The 16,528-nt window shown below is 40.5% G+C and overlaps 1 protein-coding gene across 1 annotated transcript in view; it reads left to right on the top strand.

The window, feature by feature from the left end:
• LOC149227589 (putative LRR receptor-like serine/threonine-protein kinase At1g53440) overlaps positions 1-16,528 on the top strand; it is a 274,290-nt gene that overhangs the window by 51,443 nt on the left and 206,319 nt on the right. The window lies entirely within an intron of this gene.

The following is a 16,528-nucleotide window of genomic DNA, read 5'->3' as shown; positions in this document are numbered from 1 at the left end:
GCAACCATGGGCACTTTGAGTTCTCGGTGATGCCCTTCGGGCTAACCAATGCCCCAACTATCTTCCAATCTTGCATGAACCATGTGTTCCACAAGCAACTTCACAGATTTGTGTTGGTATTCTTTGATGACATCCTAATTTACAATAGGATTTGGGAGGAGCACCTGAGGAACTTGGAGGAGGTTCTACTTATTCTTGAGAAGTAGAAGTTGTATGCCAAGGTGTCCAAATGCGAGTTTAGATTGACAGGGATGTACCTTGGCCATGTGATTGGTGAGTATGGGATGCGTGTACGCCAGGAGAAGACCAGGACCATCTTGGATTGGCCTACGCCACGGAATGTGATAGAGTTGTGGAAATTTTTAGGCATTTGCACTTACTATAGGAAGTTTGTGAGGGGATTTTCACAGTTGCCAACACCCCTCATAGATTTGACCAAGAAAGGGGTTTTGAGTGGACTGATGTGGCACAGGAGGCCTTTGAGTGCCTCAAGAGGGTTATGAGCAATTTCCCAGTGTTAGCCTTGCCAGATTTTACACAACCCTTTTTCTTGGAGTGTGACATGCCCAGAGAGGGCATTGGGGCTGTTTTGATGCAAGGAGACCACCCTATAGATTTTGAGAGCCAGAAGCTGCTTCCACATGAGAGATTTTATGCTATATATGGCAAGGAGATGCTAACCATTATGCATGCATTGGCCAAGTTTCGACAGGTTTTGGTGGGAAACAAATTTAGAGTGAAGATTGACCATAACAGTGTTCGATTCCTTTTGGTGTAGAAGGAGCTCACTGAGAGGAAACAGAAGTGGGTCAACAAGATCAAAGACTATGACTTTGATATAGAGTATGTCAAGGGAAACCAGAATGTGGTAGTTGATGCTCTATCTATGAGGCCCGCGACACTCTCCCTTATGAATATTCAGGATTGGAGAGTCATTAGAGGAAATTTTAGCTTAAAAATTCCCATGAAATTTTCATGTATTTTTCATGTCATAATATGTAAACCAATAAAAATCCTTTAAATTTAAAAAGAGGTACATGTAAATATTTTGGAGGGAAAAGAAGAAAAACTAATTTTTTTAATTGTATTTTTGGCTTATCTCTTTATAGATTTACTCAAATTTCAAGTGTAGACACTTGTTGGATGCATAATTAAATTTCACATCCAAAAATACAATTTAAAAAAGTAGTTTTCTTCTTTTCCCTCTAAAATTTATAACTCTTATTTTATTGTTTTAGCTATTATTTTATTATTTTTCCTTAGGCTGCCACTTTTAGACTGAAATTTCCTCTAATGGTACTTGCTAGTAGAGTACTCCAAGGATAGGCAGGTTTGTGAGATCTTGGATGGAACTTATGAGGATGATAGGTACAGAGTGATGAATGAGGTGATATAGTACAAAGGGAGGATATACTTGGTACCAGGTTCATAGTTGAGAGAAAGGATCATGCAGGAAACACATAACTCCCCTTTAGCTGAGATTAGGGTTTCCTCAAGACTTACTATGCTATCTGGGAGTGCTTTATTTGGAGGGGTATCAACGAGGATGTTTTGAGATATGGGAGTGTGATGTTTGTCAGAGGAACAAAGGGGAGTTGACACATCCAACAGGTCTACTTCAGCCTCTCCCTATTCCTGAGGGGGAGTGGGAGAGAATATCCATGGACTTCATCACAAGGCTACCAATGGTACAGGGGTGTGATTGTATTTATGTGGTGGTGGATAGGTTGACAAAATTTGCCCATTTTTTCAGCATCCTATCCAAATATTTAGCATCACAAGTGGCATAGGTCTTCTTCAGAGAGATCTTTAGGTTGCATGGTCTTCCAAGGAGCATTTTCAGTGATAGGGATAACCAATTTATGGGAGCATTTTGGTAGGAGACTTTCCAGTTGGTGGTTACCGAGTTCACACCTAGAACGAGCTATCATACTTAGATTGATGGGCAGACCAAGATCATGAAAAATGGCTAGAGGGTACTTGCAGAACTCTGTGACAAGATGACAATGTGCGTGGGTGAAGTGGCTACACCTTGGGGAATATTGTACAACACCACCTATCAATGTCTATTAATATGTCTCCCTTCCATTCTTTGTGTGGTTAAGATGCTTTGAATTTTGCTGACATGATTTTTAAAGACAGCAGGGCCCCAAGGGCCAAAGATAGGATTCAAGAGAGCCAAGAGATCCATAGAGATTTAAAGGATAACTTACAGATCACCCAAAACCAACAAAAGATGTACGCTAATAGGCACAGGATTGAGTGGCACTTTGAGGTTGGGGACTTGGTTTTCCTAAGGCTCCAACCCTACAGACAGTCCACTTTGTGTTAGTTTTTGTAGCATCAGATGGTGTTCTAGTCTCAATAGTTGTTAGAGAGGCTAAGAAACACTAGGAATCCATAACCTAGAAAACGTTTCAGGAAAATACACCTAGAAATGCATTAATTAAGTTAATTAATCTATAGTTAAATTTTTCCTAAATATAACTTAGGAAAAATGATTAATTAACAGGAATTAATTGAGGAAGGTGTGATTTCTCTAGAAACTGACGCTGGTCGATTGGGAAATAATCTCAGCCATTGATTAAGATTTAATCTTGGCCATTAGAGTTTCACAGTGAGATTATAAGAATTTGATGGGTAGATGGAGGAACACACTTGAGATTGATTTCCTTGAGCAGTTCGATTTTCCAAAGAGCAGTAGCAGTTGCCGAAAGAGTTCGAGCTAGAGTAGGGAAGCGGAGATAGAGAGGAGCAGAGACTGAGTCCCAAGGAAGTTTTCCAAATCCAGAGAGCCGCTTCTAGAGAGGCAGAGATAGCCACAGAGAGGCTGACACAGGGGTTGTGTAGAAGTCTATAGAGGACAATTTGATTTTGTTGGAGAGGAGATCGTTTTCAGTTCCAGAGGTCGGGAAGATTTCCCAGAGTGTCATAGAGACAGTTTCTCAGTCAGCAACAGAAAGGAGAACTTGAGGAGAAGTTGTTCCAGGCAGTGTGTATTCTAGTTCTCCGCTACGGTGATGTAGGGTCTGCACCAGCCAGTTTGGACAACTCACTTGGAGCTGCCAGTTAGAGCCTAGATTGCTTGTGGGGGTGAGGAAAATTTCTCAAAATATTTTTGCCATTATTTTTCTCTATAGGATTGCCAGACTTCGGCATCCAGTTATACTCAGAATTTCTCACTGCTACTTAACAATAAAAATGTTCATTTGTTGCACCAATTTTCCAAAGTTGGGTTTTTCCAGGGACTTTTGTCCAAAAATAACAGCGTCATATTTTTGTGTGTGTGCCAGTTTTTTCATAGCTTCCAGTTTATTTTTTGCAATATTTTTGTTTGTGAAGATTATAGTGTGATTAATTAGATGTTACCATAGCAATAAAAAACAAAATTAATTTATCATTTAGAAGAATTAATTCCAATTGTTGCAATAAAAATTTTAGTTGAAATTTTCACATGGTATCAAAGCGTATTTGATCAAACAAGGAGCTCAGATGTCAAGGGAAACATTCGTGGCTCAGAGGGAGCTACAAAAAAGGATTTTTCAGAGGGCCACGTGGGTTCGCTTAGTCGGGTCGTGAGATTCATGTGAGATCACCTAGAATAGTCACATGAGCCATGCGTGAATTCTCAGTGCAGTCATGGGGTGCGCTAGTATAGATAGAAAATTCATGAGTGTGGATGCAGGTAGAGGTGAGCAGCTCAGATTTTTGCAAAGCAGATTCCTGGTCTGAGAACATAGGATTTTGTAGCAGTTGCTAGAGCAGAATCAGTGTTGGGTGGAAGAGAAAGTGCACATGCAGAGGGAAATTTCCCTCAAAGGGTTTCTAGCCTAGAAATCCAAATTTCCAGTTGCAGATGGCAGTATCTACAAGAAAATTTTCTCACTCCAGAAGGGAGTGCGAATAGAAGATTCAACAACTGAGCAAGTGAAAGAGGGAGTTTTTTGTTCCAATTTCAAAGATGGCCATAGTTGGGCTTAAATATTAGGATAGGTTGGAGGGAGTCTCCAACTATGTCATCTGGAAGCCCAGGATGTCCTTCATGCTAGATGAATTTGGCTTGAAGACCTATGCAAACAATGTGGTGGTAGTACCAACCGATGCAAATTAGTTGAAGGAGTATAGGAAAGAAATAGCCAAGGCGAAAAGAATGATCCTCGATGGAGTCTGGAACCATAGAGTCTCACATATATCGACCAAGAGTATGGCTAAGGAAATGTGGGATGCTCTCGCCCAGCTATATCAGAATCCTTCAAAGCAGCAGAAGATGTTTATGCAAGAGAAGCTAAGAAACATCAGGATGTAGAAGGGTGAAGGCATAGATCCCTTCCTCACTAGGATTCAGGAAATCCGGGATCAACTTTTAGTAGTTGGAGAGGTGCCTCAACCTACAGAGCTTGTGCGTTTATCCCTAAGTAGTGTCTTAGAGGAATGACAAGTCATTGTACAAAGCATCGTGGGACAAGACACATTATCAAGGTGGGATAGGATGTGGTCAGACTTGCAGTAGTAGGAGATGAGGCGAGCTTTAGTAAAGAGCTCCATCAACAAAAGAAGCACTAAGGGTTCAAAGGGTGAGAAGGAGGAGGATAATGTGGCCCTTGCATCAAAGGGTCTCAATCAGGGACAGGGAGAGAATAAGAATAAAAAGGACCTATCTAAGGTCAAGTTCTTCAGGTGTGGTGATTTTTTCTACTACAATACTCAGTGTCTACTCAGGAAGAAGGACAAGAAGAAGAATCAGGAATAGGCTATAGCATCCGTAGAGATAGATAAGTTGTCCTCGAGGATGGAGGAATATTTTTCCATGTTTGCAGCTATACTTCTAGGAATGAGGTGGGGTGATATGCATCTATAGTCCTAGAGTTGTGTAGTGGTTGGGAAGGGTCCATCGAGGTGCCTTCATCATGGATAATTACCTTGTTACAGGGGCCCACAATGTTTAGTAGCAAGATGGATCGTTTTAAGTGATCTAGTCAAATTCCAAAGTGACAGTTGCACACTAGTTGTAGTCAAATGTTGAGGAGCGCAAAGAAGTGTTAACAACAGAGAAGGAGGCTTAGTAGCAGTGCAAATTTCTCAGTGGATAGTGCAGAGGCTAGTAGTAGTTATATGCTCAGGAGACAAATGCAACACAAAGACGCAGTTGATTCAGTATTTCAGATGCTTCTCATTTGTAGTAGTTGTAGGAGCAATAACTACAGTTGAGAGGGAGTTGTAGTGCAGATGCAGAGTTGAGAGCAGCATAGTAGTGTCAGTAGCAACATAGATGCAACATCAGAGTTGTACAGTGGTTGGTGGGCATTGGCAGGCAGTCACAGTGGCCAAACATCAACAATGTATGGAGGATGATGCAGAGACAGGGCATTGGAGAAGTTCAGCACTAGAATGCTTTCCTTACTAAGAGGGAGTGTTAGTTTTTGTAGCATCAGATGGTGTTATAGTCTCAATAATTGTCAGAGAGGCTAAAAAACTCTAGGACTCCATAACCTAGAAAAAATTTCTGGAAAATCCACCCAGAAATGCCTTAATTGAGTTAATTGATAAGTAATTAAATTTTTCCTAAATCTAACTTAAGAAAAATGATTAATTAACAGGAATTAATTAAGAAAAGTGAGATTTCTTCCTAAGTTAGACTTAGACTAATTTCTTTCAAAAGTTTAAGTCAGTTGGAGATACACCAGTGATCAGTCAGTTTGATTTTCTAGAGTAGGGTTTGCTAAGAGAAATCCAACCAGTGATCAAAGTTGTAGCGAGGGGCAGTGAGTGCATAGCATAGAGGCAGTGATAGTGTCGGAAGACCAGCGTAGAGGCAGAGAGCCAGATGTAAAGCCAGAAGAAGTCATGCAGAGGCCAAAGTGACTGCACAGAGGGCCAGAGGGTCTGCGTGAGTGACGCAGAGGCTTCAGGAGTGACACAGAGGGCTAGAGAGGTTGCGCAGTGCATCAAGAAGCTGATGCAAAGGGTTCTAGGCTAACGCAAAGGCCAGCAGGGCTGACGCTGAGCCTCAGAGAGGCATTGGAGAGAGTTTTGTGGAGCAGACTTTCAGAATATCTGCTTCTGAAGAGAGGTATTATTACCAGATAGATTTTTCTGTCGGGTGATCTAGCTTTGCACCTAGTTATACTCAAGAAAATCTTCTTAATAATAAAACCCTCAAAACTGTGATACTGATTTTCCCAAGTTGGTTTTTCTGGGCACAATTGTCCAAAAATAATGGTGTCCCTCGTGTGTTTGTCTATTTCTTTCAGTTGATGGTCTGTAGATGGTTGAGACTACATTGTGTTTATTTCAGTATTTATATGGTTAAATAACTTATTCAATAATTAAACAAGTAGGTGAAATAAACCAGATAGTGCAGGAAAATTTCTAATAGGTTAAAATTAGAAATTTCAATATGGTATTAGAGCATTGCAAATCATAGGAGGACTGAAGGCACCAGCTGTATTGGAGAATTTGCAGTAGAAAGAGCTGTCCTGAGTGACAGAAGTTGTTCCTAAGCAGAAAGAAACAGAGAAGGGATGACGCAGAAGGCCTACATCATCAGTTCGAACCAGAGAAGGGGCCAGCGCAGAAGCAATGAGAGGCAGAAGAGGCTCACAAAGAGCCACGTCATCCTGCTCAGCCAAGTAGGAGTGATGTAGTTGGCCAGTGGAGTGATTCAGCCATTGTCGGGATTGCACGGAGCCTAGAGGCTCAGTTCTTCAGTTCCTCAGGCATAGGAAGTTGTGGGCAGATTGTGGAGTGTGAAGCTGGTGGGGTGTTGCTACTATCGAGGTAGAACAGTACCTAACGGGATAGAACTAAGGTAGAGGGAGTCGCTACCTAGGCAGATTTCTAGCCAAGAAATATAGATTAGTGTTGCAGGAGCAAAGGAGATCGAAGAGGTATGATTTGACTATTGGCAGAAGGAATTCTAGGAGGGAAATCGAGACTCAGAGGGAGTCTAGAGGTGAAATTCTAGAAGGGAAGTACAGACTCACAGGAGTCGAAAAGAAGAGCAGAGATGGCCATGAACGGACTGAGGGATCAAGACAGGCTGGACGGGGCATCCAACTTTGTCATCTGGAAGGCCAGGATCCTGTTTGTTCTAGATAGACATCACATCAAGGCCTTTGCCTTGAGAACTGTGGCTATCCCAGTCAACCCAACTGATAATGAAAAGTATGAGGATGCAATGGCCAAGGCAAAGTGCATAATCCTTGATGGGGTCAAGGATCATGTAGTTCAGCATATTGCCGAGAAGAATACAACAAAGGAGATGTGGGACACCTTGACGACATTATATCAGGGCACTTCCGTGCAGAATAAGATGCTACTGGAGAATCAAATGCGATCGTATCAAATGCAGATGGGAGAGTAGATAGATCACTTCCTCAGCAGGTTGTAGGAGATTTAGGACCAATTGACTTCCATAGGGGCCACACCAGATCAGGAGTTAATGGTGAGGACCGCCCTGAATGCAGTCTCCGAGGAGTGGGAGACATTCATCCAAAGCATTTTGGGTAGAGCGAATCTTCTAGATTGGGAAGAACTGTGGGCAACTCTCCACCAAGAAGAGATCAAACGACTGATCAAGGCGAGAAGTAGTGGCAAAGGAGCTCGGGTCAAGAAAGAGGAGGAAGAGGATGCGGCTCTGGCATCTATGGGGCAGCAAGGGAAGAGGAAGAAAAAGGACCTCTCCAAGATTAAGTGCTTCAACTGTGGGGAGCTGGGCCATTATGCAACCCAGTGTCCTAGGAAGAAGAATAAGGGAGAGGCGTCTGACTCCAAGGCAGCGCCGACTAAGGCAGAGAAGGAGGTAGAGGATGATGACGATTGTGCCATGAGTGCTCATGTACCTCTAGAGAAGAGGTGGGGAGACATTGAGCTGTAGTCATGAGGACTACAGGAGATGAGGGGCAGGATCCTTGAGGTACCCAAACTCTTGGATCATATCCGGCTACGGGATCCGCAAGAGACAATAGCAAGATGGCAGATGTCGGTAGAAGCGAATGCGGATGAAGCGGCAAAGAGTGCTAGAGTGCAGGGATTTGTAGCAGTGCAGTAGTGCAAGAGGCACAGAGGAGGCTGCAGCAGTGCAGGAAGGCACAAAGGAGTTTGCAGCTTTGCGAGAGGCACAAAATTGTTGCAGCAACACAAAGGAAGCAGAGGGAGCACAGGGTAGCAGTAGAGAGAGCTTCAACATCATAAGGGTTTCTAGCCTGACAAGGATGTCAGTAGTTGGGTAGATCAGTTACCATCGTCTTAGTAACTGAGTTGCAGTGTAGCAGTAGCAGTGGTAGTGCTATGGGCAGCACGATGCAGCATGAGGAGAGAGGGTTGCAGTGCAGATGCAGTGTTGGGAGAAAGGACCAGCAGCAACATGGATGCAAAGGAGTTGTCGTACAAATGTAGCAGTGGCAATGGTAGAGCCATGGGCAATAGTATAGGATGCAACAATGCAGACGCTATTGGGCAGCAAGGCCAAACATCAACACAGGTACTGGTGCCGGATGATCAGGGTGATGCTCAATGGTGGAGTATTACTAGAGCTCATTCCTCGCTAAGAGGGAGTGTTGATTTGGGGTAGCATCGGATGTGCTATAGCCATGAAAATTAGTGGAGAGGCTAAAGCACATGAGATCTCCAAGACCAATAAATGGTTTGGGGAAATTCTACCCGATGAAGGAGATATTAAAATAATTAATATTTTTAATGGGTACCTAATTCTAAACATACGAAAATAAAAATATTAATGGATATTAATATAAAACTGGGTTAGAAGGTTCTAAATGACATGGATCAATCCAAATCTAATCTTAGCCATTGATTAGAGATGTAATCTCGGCCATTGAAGACTTAGCAGAAAAAGTATAAGAGGAGTCTTGAGGGTCAGTTAGAGATACACCAGAGTGATCAGTCAGTTTGATTTTCTAGAGTGGGGTTTGCTAAGAGAAATCAAACCAGTGCTCAGATTTGCAGCAAGGCGCAGTGAGTGCATAGCAGAGAGGCATAGATAGTGCCGAAGACTAGCGTCTGCAGTGGTAGAGAGGTAGACGCAGAGCCAGCAGAAGCAACACAGAGGGCCAAAGGGTTTGCGTGAGTGACGCAGAGGGCTAAAGAGGCTGTGCAGTGCATCAGGAGGCTGACATAGAGGGTTCTAGGCTGATGCAGAGGTTAGGAGGGCTGACACTGAGCCTTAGAGAGGCGTTGGAGAGAGTTTCGTGGAGCATTCTTTCAAAATATCTGCTTTCGAAGAGAGGTATTACTACCAGATAGATTTCTCTGTTGGGTGAGCCAGTTTGGCACCCAGTTGTACTCGAGAAAATCTTCTTAATAATAAAACCCTTGGAACTATTGCATTGGTTATCCCAAGTTGGGTTTTTCCGCGGACGATTGTCTAAAAATAACAGTGTCCCTTATGTGTTTGTGTATTTCTTTTAGTTGATGATCTATAGATGGTTGAGACTGCATTGTGTTTATTTCAATATTTATATGGCTAAATAACTTGTTCAGCAATTAAACAAGTAGGTGAAATAAACCAGATAGTGTAGGAAAATTTCTAACAGGTTAAACTTAGAAATTTCAACAGAACACACTTTAGATCAATTTCCTTGGGTAGTTCGATTTTCCAGGGAGCAGCAATAGTTGCCGGAAGAGTTCGAGCCAGAGTAGGGAAGTAAAGACAAAGAGGGGCAGAGACAGTGAGTCAGGAGGAAGTTTTCTAGATCCGGAGAGTAGCTTGCAGAGAAGTAGAGATAGCCATAGAGAGGTTGATGCAGGGGCTACGCAGAAGTCTCTAGAGGGCAGTGTGTTTTTGTTGATGAGAAGCTCATTTTTAGTTCCAGAGGCTGGGAAGATTTCCCAAAGTGTCGGAGAGAGTTTCTCATTCAGCAGCAGACGGGACAACTTGAGTAGCAACAATTCCAGGCAGTGTGTATTCTGGTTCCATGCTAGGGTAATGTAGGGTCTACACAGACCAGTTTGGATGAATCACTTGAAGCTGCCATTTAGAGTCTAGATTGCTTGTGCAGGTGAGGAAAATTCCTCACAATATTTTTGCCAGTATGTTTTTCTATAGGATTGCTGGATTTCAGCATCTAGTTGTACTCAGAATTTCTCATTGCTACTTAATAATAAAAACCCTTAGCTGCTGCACCAGTTTTCCCAAGTTGGGTTTTTCCGGAGACTTTTGTTCAAAAATAACGGTGTCACATTTTTGTGTGTGTGCTAGTATTTTCTCAGTTTCTAGTTTATCTTCCATAGTACTTTTATTTGTGAATATTGTAGTGTGATTAATTGATTGTTGTCGTAGCAATAAACTAAATAATTAATTTATCATCCAGAACAATTAAATCCAGTTGCTACAACAAAAATTTCAATAGTTTAACTTTTCACACTTGGAAGCAGAAGGGAGCTGTGAAGTTCAAGCCACGCTTTTATGGGCCTTATAGGCTGACTACACAGGTTGGAGAGGTGGCATATGAGTTGGAACTCCCACTAGGGAGTAAAGTGCACAATGTGTTTCATGTCTCATGCCTAAAGAAGGCCTTGGGACAACAGGTGACAGTGACGATGGAGTTACCACCCTTAGATGATGAGGGGCATTTGGTTTTGGTACTGGAGGCCATTTTGGAGGTGAGGGAGAGGAAGCTCAGGAACAGGACCATCTGGGAGCTTCTTGTGAAATGGAAGGACCTACCTGAGGAGGATGCCACTTGGGAAGGAGAGCAGGTACTTCAACATCCATCACTACAGTTGCTTGAGGACAAGCAACATCTAGGTGGGGAGGACTGTGATGTCCCCACTTAGCAAGTTTTGCTAAGAAATACATTTTTGCACAATTTTGACATTTTGACATGTTTGACTTAGGGAAAAGTGGGTTAGGAGGACCCCACTTGACATTTTGGTAAAAGAAGGCTCCAAACATAAGAAAAGAAGGAAAATAAAAAGGTTAGTGAGTTGTGGGGGCCACTCCAAGAAACAATTCACACCCCTTAGAAGAACTCGCACTTATGGGAAGGAAGAGAGAAAGGAAATCAATTTGTGGAGCCCACATAGAGAGAGGATGGGCAACAAGGATAAATAGAGATACAGGGCCTCATTTTGGGACTTTTTCCAAACTCAAAATTGAACCCTTGTTTGCTTGAGCCGTTGAGCCAAGTCAAGATCCTGTTGTTCAACACAAGAGATTTCTGGGTAAGAATCTCACCTCCATCTTCGGTGGACTTCGAGTTCCACCCTAGGGGAGTGGATTTCTATGTCTCAGGTCTATTCCAAGGAGATTTACAGGTGCATTTGGCCATCATTTGGAGCAAATTGGGTGCAGAATAAGGTGTACGCATTCTTAGGAGAAATAACTACAAGGCATATTTGTTTCTGGGCTTTTTAGGGAGTGATTGCCTTGATATTTGCTGGAATTTTTGGGTTATTTGCAGGTCTGAAGTTAAGGGAGTTTAGAGAGGGTTTTTTGTTTCTTTTTGGCAGTGTGTAGAGGGTCACTGGCTAGGCCTGCGCATGGTGTAGAGCTGTGGGATTTCAGAGATACTCATTGGGATTTGAAGGTATTTCCGGAGGAATTTACAGAAGAGCTTTAGAGAGATTTCCAGAGGGTATTTGGGGCTTGAAAGTAGCATTCTTCCTTCAACTGTGCATACACTAGGCAAAGAAAAAAGTGCATATGTTTTGGGCTTTCTGGACCAACCAGAAGTAGGTCAATTCCATGTTTTATTTTTATGGGTTTGAGATATAGAGGTTGTGGCTAATTTCACTTAATTTTATGAGCAGTTTAGAGGGATAAATTAGCAGTTCATTTCCAATAGTTGCAACAATTATTTTTGGTTGGGTGCAGTCCTTGCAGCAAAGCCATTTTCATCACTTGGGTGCCTTCATATTCACCAGGATTTTTTCCTTGCTTGTTGTGGAAAGCCCAGGTTCATCTATCTCCATATATTTGTACTTCATATTGTTATATTAATAAAATGGCTCAGCTTGGCACAGTTTCTATTGTTTTACATTTTGTTTATGCATGTGTTAAAATTTTGTGTTGCATGTTGGTATTTTCTTTTGTTATCATTGTTATTTCCTGTTAGGGATTTTACAAAAAGGAGTAGCAAATTCTGGGAGAGTTGGGATTGGAGAGAAAGTCTATTTTTAGAGGAGAATTTGTGTGGAGTTTGGGTGGCTATTCAACAACTGTTTGGAGCATATTTGAGTAGATAAATTTCAGCAGGGTGAAGAGTCTACCTAGTAGATTCATTTGCACTTTTTGGGGTCATCTGGGTCAGTCGGAATTGGACCAAACCCTTTATGGATTTTGTTGGATTGGTGTGTAGAGGCTAGGGTTAATTTTTCATAATTTTCTAAGTGATATACAAGACGGAGACCTAGTAGGGTGTATAGCCATCCAAAGAGCCATTTGCACCATTTTGGAAGGTTTCTTCATCATTTGGATTCATCCCAAACCATTTCTGGTTTTTTCTAGGTTTTGGGAGAGGAGTTCAAAGCTAAATGTTCATAGCATTATCAGGAGTATTCAACCCATTTTATGTACTCTTTTATCATAAAATTAATAAAGTGGCTCAAATTGTGTTGTTGGACATTTTGGGATTTTAATCACTGTGTATGAGTTCCAGTTTATTTATTGTTCCTAGGCCATTGTTTTGTATTAGATGTTAAATTCCAATTAGGAATATTACGGATTCTTCTTGCTAGACTCTATCAAACCATTCCCATGGCGGTAATAGTTTGATGAATGAGAGATAATTCCATATTCATAATGGAAGTTTCGCAATTCCATTGAACTAAAATCCTTAGCATTATAGAAGATTGCAATCATATTTTTTCTTGTATTTCACATTTTTCATGTAGTAGGGTCCATCGAAAGTATGCAACATTTGTACTTGGATGAAAAATTAAATTTCGCATCCAAATAGTGTTCCTGCTCAAAATTTGAGTAAAATCATAGGGAGATAAGCTAAAAATACGAGTTGAAAAAGTAGTTTTTTAGTTTTTCCCTCCAAAACTTGATGAGGTAATCTAATATTATTTTATTATTTCAACTATTATTTTATATTATTTCTTAGGAATCCCATCTTAGACCTAAAAATTTCTCTAATGCATTGTCTATGTTGATTTTAGATAGTACATCGTAGCTAATAAGTAATCTATTCTATAGAAATTCAATCACTGCCATCTTTTTGTCGGGTGGAATGAAGATCAGTGTGAACTCGAAAGAACTTTGTGCTTTTGCCAAAGATAATCAAATGTATCTCATGGAAGAGGCTTGGTGAAGATGTCAGCTATTTTTTCCTTTGTTCCAATGTACTCAACCTTGATATTCTTTTTTGCAACCTGTTCTCGAAGAAATTGATATTCTATAGGAATATGTTTAGTCTTGGAGTGCATCATAGGATTCTTTGACTCCTGGCACTGGTGTTGTCACAAAATATCGAAATCTACTTATCATACTTCACTTGAAGATCCTGCAAAGTTTGCTTCATCTAGAGAATCTGAGTACAACATGTTGCTACTGCTATGTATAATTCTGCTGTAGACAAGGAATTGAAGACGACTTCTTGTTTAACCATGATATAAGAAAATCGCCTAAGTAGAAGGCTTCTCCACTTGTACTTTTTTTGTCATCAACAATACCTACACAATATGCATATGTATAAGCTATCATAGCTAATTTATTCCCTTTGGGATACCACATTCCAAGTTATGTTGTTCCTTTGAGATATTTGAAGATCCTTTTCATTGCTACAACATGGGATTCTTTTGGTGTTGCTTGGAATCTTGCCACCTGTCCAACTGCTTACATCACATTTGGTCTTGAAGTTGTCGCATACAGTAACATACCAATCATTGATCTAGAGAGTCTATGATCAATTTCTTTAGATTCATTGTCCTTGCTTAACTTGCAACCAGTCACCATGGGAGTGCTTACAGGTTTACAATCTTCCATTTGGAACCTTTTCAACATTTCCTTGATGTACTTGGTTTGGGAAATGAATATGCCATCATCTTCTTGAGATATCTAGAGTCCTAAGAAGAAGGTCAACTCTCCAAGTAGAGACATCTCAAAATCATTCTACATATCATTGGAAAACTTCTAACTCAACCTGTCATCGTCGCTTCCAAATATGATCTCATCCATGTATACTTCAATAATGGTTAGGTTGTCTCGATCAATCTTTATATATACATTACTATCTGCACTTCCTCTTTTGGATCCTTGTTGCTGTAAATACTTGTCCAATATTGCATACAAGGCTCTATGTGCTTGCTTGAGTCCATACAGGGCTTTCTTTGATCTGCAAACATAATCTTCCTTTTCAATCAACAAAAACACTTATGGTTCTAAGTAGACCTTTTCTTCTAAATCTCCATTTAGAAAGGTTGATTTTACATCGGTCTGGTACATTTTGATCCTTCTTAAGAAAGCGTAAGCCAAGAACATCCTGATAATTTCCATTCTGGCAACAGGTGCAAATGTTTCTTCAAAATCTATTGCTTCAACTTGTGCATATCCATCATACATGAATCTTGCTTTGTTCCTAGTTACTTGTCTATCCTCATTTAGCTTGTTTCTGAGAACCCAGTTTTTTCCATTGACATTTTTGTCGTTAGGTCTTGGAACCAATTCCTAGGTCTTTTTCTTCTCAATCTAGTTCAGTTCTTCTTCCATGGCTTTGATCCAATGTTCATCGTGGCTAGCCTCTTCAAAAATGCTAGGCACAATAGTGGATTCATACTTGTCGGCTTCTTTTGGTTTGTATTCTTGCATTCATAGCTCTAATGATCCAGTCCAATGGATGATTCTTCTGATACCATCATTTAGGTGCTTTAGGAGGTGCTTATTGATTATCTTATGTTTTTTCTTGATTGGTAATTTTCTCTTCTTATAATTGTTCTTCTTCTTTTATTCTTTCTTCTTTCTCTAGTTCTTTTATTTCTTTCTCCTTTGAAGATGTGTTTCCCTACTTTGTATTTTTTCCCATGCATTTCATCAACTTTTACATTTATTCTTTCTATTATATATTTTATTCTTAGATTATAACATTTGTAATATGTATACCTTGCTTTTGCTTGAGTATCCAACAAGTATACCTTCATCTACCCAGGAGTCAAGTTTTCCAATCTTTTTATCTTCCCTTTTTATATAGCATTTTCTTCCAAAGACTCTGAAGTGCTTGACATTTGTTGGTCTCCCTTTCCATAGTTCATATTAGAGTCTTGTACTATTACTTTTGAGCATTATGTTGCTAAGAATATGAACATTTGTTTCCAATGCTTATACCCAAAAGATATTACTTAGTTTGGAGTCATGTAACATAGTTCTATCCATTTCCTCTACCGTTTTGTTCTTTCTTTCAATGACTCCATTTTGCTAAGGTGTCTAGGTTGTCGAGAATTGTCTTTTTATTCCTTGTTCTTCACAAAAGTGTTGGAATTATTTAGACGTGAATTCTCCTCCATTATTTGATCTTAAGCACTTGATTTTCAAATCAGTTTTGTTTTCAACCATCTCTTTGTAAATCCTGAAGCATTCAAATGCTTCTGAATTTTTCTTCAGAAAACATAATGTTGTCATCCTAGTGTAATCATCAATAAGTAGCATGAACTATTTTTCACCATCCAATACTTTAGTTATCAACGGTCCTCATAAATTAGTGCGTATCAATTCCAATGGCTTTGAAGTGGAGTGTTCCTTGGTTCTGAATTCAACCCTTATTTTTTTTCCATGTTGGTTGTTCTTACACAAGGTGCTTTGATCCAGGTGGATGTTGGTGGCCACCCACCTATCCCATTTGGACCCCCACAACTGTCTCTTTCAGTTTTTCAGTTTCCTTAATTATAGCACAGTTTACTATTTTTAGCAGTTTTTCGGGTCCTAAACTTCCGGAGCCGTTTTGAGGCCCTAAACGACGGTTTTTGGGAAATCCACCGCCAGTGATTTTTTTGAAAAAAATCATCTTTTCCGTCGTAGTCCTCGGAGAGATCTTTCCAACGGGCTATCATGCGCATCAAACGGAGATAATACGACCAATTCGTGACCCCGGGAAGTTGGCTGTCCAACTCACCCCAAAACGGGGCCCACAATTTGGCGTTTCATCTTCTAGGGTTAGGTTTTGGAATGTGAAGGGTTTTCTATTGTTTCTCAATAATAAATAGGCCTTCGAGCCTCATTGTAAAGACAGTTCGAAATAGTTCAGAGGCATGTAGTCGACACATCTCTTCTTAGAGATAAGCTACCATCGCCCTAGCTGGGTTATTTCTATTTGTAAGCATATTTCAGTATTCTCCATTCATGAAATGAAGTATTATTTCCGCTGCATCTTTGTTTTTATGGTTATCGCATCTCTGTATTTATGGTTATCTTTGTAATCTATTTCGTTCCTGCTTAAATCCGGATCATGCTTGCTGGTTTTGAGATTTCTAGCATACTACTTCCTTTTTGTTGAATTTGACCAGATTTTAGAACTGCATGTAATGTCCCATCCTAAATTAAATTGTTATGGGTTTATCTATTCTACAATTTTGA

The sequence above is a fragment of the Pinus tabuliformis genome, chromosome J, assembly GCF_031772625.1.
Source record: "Pinus tabuliformis cultivar Carrire ecotype Pingquan chromosome J, CPIR1, whole genome shotgun sequence".
Lineage (NCBI taxonomy): Eukaryota > Viridiplantae > Streptophyta > Pinopsida > Pinales > Pinaceae > Pinus > Pinus tabuliformis.
Note: the sequence above shows the minus strand (reverse complement) of the source record. Positions and strands in the feature narration are given on the sequence as shown.